Genomic DNA, 6,775 nt, shown 5'->3' with positions numbered 1-6,775 from the left:
TTTTTAAATTTTTATTTATTTATTATATGTAAGTACACTGTAGCTGTCTTCAGACACCCCACAAGAGGGCATCAGATATCATTACAGATGGTTGTTAGCCACCATGTGGTTGCTGGGATTTGAACTCATGACCTCTGGAAGAGCAGTCAGTGCTCTTAACCACTGAGCCATCTCACCAGCCCCGATAAATCTCTTTTTTAAAGTGGCATTTAAGGTGTCCCAAAACACTCTTGATACTGGTTCCTTTATTGTCTTCCTGTCTGCTAATACGTCATTTATTGTCTATGTGTTTCTGCATTATAAAGACTCAACCTTGTGTTTAAGATGAAAGAGACCAAACGACTCTTTCAATTTTTAAATGTTAAAAGAACTATTTTTTTCTTTTTTCTTTTCTTTTTTGCCGAAGCTACACTGATTAGTAAGTATCTCAGAAATTTTCATGCGAATAAAAACAAAAAGTATTGTTGCCAGGCAACAAACAAAAGGAGAGCATTATTTTTATGCTTTTTGGGAGGTATACCATCTTGCTCTGCAGTTTCCATGGAGAATCCCAATTATCAGGATCAATCAAACACTGCAACATTGAAATTTTATGCAAAGAGATTTGCTTTAGTAAGCAATTACTAACACTACAAGAAAAGGAGGAGGAATTTTTAGATTAAAAACTCCAAGGTGGGCGTGGTAACACGGCAAGGGCTGTGAACCACTGAGCCGTCTCTCCAGGGAACTGTATTCTTGCGGACAGATGGATATGTGGAGGGTGTTTGGAGGACAGAAGGATTTGATTTCATTGTGCTAACCTGGGGAGCTTACCAAGGCTGTTTGTTCAGAGTCATGCTGGCATCTGGAGACATTCTCTCTCTCCTGGGATGGAAAAGCACACTTATCTATCACGAGAGCATCTGCAAAGCTGAAGGAAGAGAGGAAATTTGAGAGCAGCATATTTGGGTCTCCTGGTCTGCCTTAGGGAAGAGACCCAGAGAATTCTGCAGAAACACTCAGAGGTCTCGCTCTTCCAGACGGCCTGAACTCAGTTCTCGGCACCCTTTGTGGGCAGTTCACATGCTCCTGTAACCCCAGCTCCAGGGGTTCTGATGCCCTCTTCTGGCTACCTTGGGTATCTGCATACCATGTGGCATGCACACACAGACACATTCAAAAAAAAATCTTTAAAAAAAAAAAGAGCTGGACAGTGGTGACACATGTCTTTAATCCTAGCACTCAGGATGCACAGGCAGGTGGATCTCTGTGAGTTCAAGGGTAGCCTGGTCTACAGAGGGAGTTCCAGGCCAACCAGGGCTACACAGAGAAACCCTGTCTCAAAAAAAAAACAAAAACAAACAAACAAAAACAAGGGAAAGAAGGAAGGAAGGGAGGAAGGAAGGAAGGAAGGAAGGAAGGAAAGAAGGAAGGAAAGAAGGAAGGAAGGAAGGAAGGAAGGAAGGAAGGAAGGAAGGAAAAGAACGTGTTTAATATTACCAGCCCTGGCTCCCACCCACCTGCTTCCTGGCCAATGAGAGGATGTGCTTACTATCTGCTTAGGTGAAGCTTTCATTTGTCAAGTTTAGAAGTGGGTTATAGGTTTAGAAGTCAGATAGCTTCAAGACGGGGGTGAAAAATAAAGCCCTCACCCAATAACGTGTTAGAGAAAATTTAATATAGTTCCAAGTGTGTAAAAAAAAAAATAGATGTTTTTAGTTGGGGTGCTTTTTGATGCCCTTCCCCCACTGGCAACGTCTGTGGTGCCGGGTGAGCTTGATTACTTACTTGAGGGTATTTCTAATCCCCATGGACATGTCTGTGAGGGAGTCTCCAGACTGGGTTCATTGAGATTGGAAGACTCACCCTGTCTGTGAGCGGCAGCGCTCCCTGGACTGGGGTCCTTGAATGAATAAAAAGGAAAGAGCAAGCTGAGTATCACCGTCCCTCTATTTCTGCTTCCTGAGTGTGGATGCCACGTGACCAGCTGACTCGTACTCCTCTGGCCACCAAGCCTTCTTAGTCATGGCATGCTGTATTTTCAAACTGTGAGCCACAATAAAGTCTTCGTTCCTTAAGCAGCGCTCTTCAGTTTGTTTGCTTATTTCAGCAAGAAGAAAAGTGACTAACACACTGGGAGACATTCTTTGTTGTCACAACTGTGTGGGTAGAATTTCTGTAGGGGCGGCCCTAGCTGGCTTATAAAATGCAGGCCACACCCCTTGATTCCCTCAACAACACAAATTATCCAGCCTAAAACATAGGTGGCTTTGAAACTTGAGAACTCCTGGGATAGAAGACCTGGAGAGCTGCACTGGTTAAAAAAGGGAAACTCTTAAGATTAAAACAGCTGCAGACAGCAACTTCCCTTCACAACAGTGACCAGATAGGCTGTCCCTTTGCGGGGTGTTTGGGGCAGTAGCTTGGCAGGAGCAGAAACAGGCTGGAGAGGAGAAGCAGCTGTCCAGGGTAGAGAGTAGCAAGGAGAAGCATCCTGGATTGTCCTTCGTGCAGCTTGCCAAACTCCTACCCCAACCCCCATTGGCTGAACTCCTTAGACCCATAATTAAGGTCCAGGAAGCCTGGCTTACAGTAGCCCCATGAAATATGTAATTTGAGCCCAGAAGGGAGAAAGCAGGGAATGTGTTTAACAGCAAACAAGCAAATATCCACCATTTTCATCATGGAAGACGAAGATCAAAATGTTAGACTTCGGAGAACAGCTTGGAACAGACAACACCAGACCAAACGGTTCCAAAGGGGAGGGGGTTTATTCGGGGCAGAGGGCAAAGGTAGGGAGAGAAACGGGAGATGGTGGAGAAAGAGGAGAGAGGAGAGAAGTGGAGGCCGGCCATGACCACGTGGAGAGAGGGGGAAGGGAAGGAAGGAAGGGCGAGGAGAAGCTAGAGGCAAGAGAGTAAGAGAGAGAGGGGAGGCAAGCAGCTCCTTTTATAGTGGGCACGCCTACCTGGCTGTTGCCAGGTAACTGTGGGGCGGAGCATGCCTGGGTGTTGCCAGATAACTGTGGAGGTTGAGTTTAGACAGAATACTAACACAAAATTAATCCAGGGCTCGGCTAGTGAGATAGCTTAGGGAGTAAAATCACTTGCTGAGCAAGTCTGACAATCCAAATTTGATCTCCAGAACCCGTCTAAGGTGAAGGAGTGCCAGAGGTCTGCTCCGGCTGGGGAATGGGCTGAAGTGGAACACAGCGACGGGCCAAGGCTAAGGACTAACTGTGGAGAGCTCTTGGTGCCGCTTCAAGGATAGTGGCAAGAATATTTACATTGGGCTAAGACAAGGAAATAGGCTCAGGCAAGAATCTGACTTTGGTCTAGGACAAGGCTCAAGATGAATATAGTGAAGGAATGTATTCTTTGTATCGTGATCGGCTCGGTAAGTCGCTGAATACAGTCCTCATGGGACCTTTCTATATGCCTTGTTCCTTAACTACTTTGTTTATGCCTTGGAAATGGCCTTATTCTTGTATGTACCTAGAATGATACAAAAGCAGACTGGAAAAAATTAAACTGGCTTCAGCACTGGCTGAAGTCATACTGTAATGTGGTCTAATTGTCTTTTTTTCTATTTAATCCTTGCTCCCTTCCTCAAGACCCTGTTGACTGACTGACCTGGCTTGGTCAACTAATGATCCTTAGCCTTATATTACTATTTGTGGTTTAATAAGCACTGGTTTCTTTTCACTCTTGCTCAAGGACCTCTTGCTGGCCAGGTAAGAGCCTTGGAATTCATTAACCCTTTTAAATCAGAAAGAAAACTTGGAATTCATTAACTCTTTGTGAATCAATGTAGCCGCCCAGCGGCCATGGATGAACTGGGTTTACCTGAAAGAGGGGCTGGAAATGAAAAAGAGACGGGGGTGGGGGAGGGGGAAGAGAAGCATGAAACCAAAACAAGGTTCTGATCAAGGATCTAAGTTTAATATTCAGCCCTGCGTTTACATAGGGGAAGCCCAATGAACCCATCCTTTGTTTCAGCTGCATTAAGTTGCAAAGCAAGGTCAGCGGGCAGTCTATTCTAAGTTCCTGTGGGAAGTTGCATGTGCAGCCAGGGTGGATAACTACACCTAAGGCATGTACAACCAAGGCAGGTGACTCCACCAAGGTGGATAAGGTCTGTTGTGGCAAGTGCTCAAGGTCTGTTCAACCTGCTCAAGGCTGGGAAGGGCACAGATAGAGATAAAAAAGGAAAAGAAGTAAAATCTTTTACATTGGCAATATCCATAGACTGACTCTCTCTCTCTCTCTCTCTCTCTCTCTCTCTCTCTCTCTCTCTCTCGATTTATTTTTTGAGTACACTGCAGCTGCCTTCAGACACACACTAGAAGAGTGCACTGGATCCCATCACAGATGGTTGTGAGCCACCATGTAGTTGCTGGGAATTGAATTCAGGACCTCTGGAAGAACAGTCAGTGCTCTTAACCACTGAGCCATCCTTCCAGCCCTCTCTTTCTCTCTCTTACACACACACACACACACACCACACACTCTGGTTGGGTCTAACCACCCGTCTCATCAACTCCACAAGTGTGAATGCACAATTACATACACACACCTATATCTACACATGCATAGACACATTTGGTGGGTGGAGCAACAGCTCCCATGAGGAATTCCCAATGAGCAATTGTCAACACAAAAAACTCACTCATTTTAGGTGAAAAAGAAGCTCCAACCTTTATTGCTCAGAAAAAGAGAAATCTACTACCTTTTTTACTGCTGAAAGTAAGAAAAAGCCTCCTCCTTATTGTAGTTCTTGATTCTTACAGCTTCTCAGAAGAACTGATCACATGGTGTTCTAAGAATCTTTACATTCCTTAAGTTTACAACAAGTTTAAGACACTAATTCAAGTCATGAATTGATAAGGAGTCACAGCAGAAATGTTTACATGTGTTTCCATTAAGACTAGAGCCTAACTAAATATTCGTTATCTGTTACTGGGTCCACAAGTTCATTAAAAGTTTAAAACAATAGTTCTTATGTATAAGTTAGCATGGGTTTACCAAGAAATAAATCATCTGCCTTGTATCTCATTAGTTTTAAAGTTTTGTACAGATAAATCAGTTAATATTTTATTTTCTATCCTTGCACCTATAATAAATTGTCCATTCCCAACTTATGACCTTCAGTCACCAGTGATCTCATAGCTAGTGTAAAAGGAGTGTTTTTCCTGATCATAAATTTGTTCCAAGCCCACTTTCTTATCCTAGTACAATTAGCCCGTGACACATAAAAGTTCACAGAGCCCTATTTGCAGCTTTTAGAGGGCTGGACATGACTTGTATAAATTTAGGACTTCTATAAAATCATTATCAGGAATTATGAAATTATCAATTTGTCTACACAACATTGCTACATGAGAGTACATCCTTGTTGATATTCAGAAAATCTGCTCGCCGAGCGGTGGTGGCGCGCCTTTAATCCCAGAATTTGGGAGGCAGAGACAGGCGGATTTCTGAGTTCGAGGCCAGCCTGGTCTACAGAGTGAGTTCCAGGACAGCCAGGGCTACACAGAGAAACCCTGTCTCGAAAAACAAAAAAAAAATAAAAGAAAGAAAAAAAAAAGAAAATCTGCTCAATAGGGTGAAGTAATGAAGTGGTAGGACTAATCCTCTCTACTCTCCCCAGCTGAGCAAGTTCCTCAATGTTGGTATCAGGCCCCTCCCCCCAACTCAGTGACATCACATTTAGGCGACCGAGGCGACCTTACATTGTTGCCAAGGCAACCGCCATACACTCCCAGAATTTACCTGGCTACCTCACCTTTACCTGGGAACAGGCTACGTCAACAATGCCCATATAAAATAGGCAGAACTCCCTGACCCGGCCCTCTTTTCTCTCTGCCATCTTCTCCCATTCCTCTCCCCAGCTTTGCCCTCTGTCCTAAATAAACTCCCTCCCCTTTGGAACCCTTTGGTCTGGTGTTGTCTCTTCTAAGATGCGCGCCAAGTCTAACACTCAACACCCGCCCAAATTCTCAAATGAAGGACACACATATGCAGCCTTCTATTTTAATCTGCCTTAAACAGGGCAATAGTTGGACCACTCTCAAACCTCCACATAGCTCAAGCCTGATACTCTTGAACCAGTACTTACTAAAATTTATATTCCATCTTTGTTACCCAGACCCAATCGGGTACTCTTCCCCAACTTTTACGTGGCTGGTTCTCTGCGTGTCTTCTGCGGCTCTTGAACCTGCATCTTATTCGTTTCCTAGCTTGGAGATTCTAAACCCTTCTTCCCTGAGTTCCCTTGTCCAGGAAATCTAAAGTCCTGCCTCTGTATCCTTGCCCAGCCATTGGCTGCCGGCAACTTTATTTTCCAATTAGAGCCAACTAGGAGCAGGGACCCATGGTGTCTTACACGCAGATGTTCGAATTCCCCTTGTAATTTGGGAACCCAATTAACATAAGCAATAAACCAAAGCCATAACAGAGTAATGGCCAGGATCATTAGACTATGGGATAGTGACAGGAAATGGATATTAGTAGCAAGAAGCAATCCTGGGATGAAATTTCTCAAGGCCCTGCAATTCAGAGGATACTCATCACAGCCGTGCAAAGAGGTGGGCCCTCTCCAGACAACTCACTTGCATGCTTTTAGCCTTTCCTAGATGGCTCCTGACAAAGGAGAGAACAGACTCTATAAAGTTTATTCATTGTCCTTTGTCTTTATGAACCATCTAGTCGTGTGTCCCTTAACAATGGTGATATATTCTGAGAAATGCTGTTAGGTGATTCTGCCATTGGGTGATAGTATTGACTGTCCTCACGTG

This window comes from Grammomys surdaster, unplaced genomic scaffold (assembly GCF_004785775.1).
Source record: "Grammomys surdaster isolate TR1022 unplaced genomic scaffold, NIH_TR_1.0 172, whole genome shotgun sequence".
In the NCBI taxonomy this organism is placed as follows: domain Eukaryota; kingdom Metazoa; phylum Chordata; class Mammalia; order Rodentia; family Muridae; genus Grammomys; species Grammomys surdaster.
The sequence above is the reverse complement of the archived record's forward strand: the minus strand, read 5'-3'. Positions refer to the sequence as shown.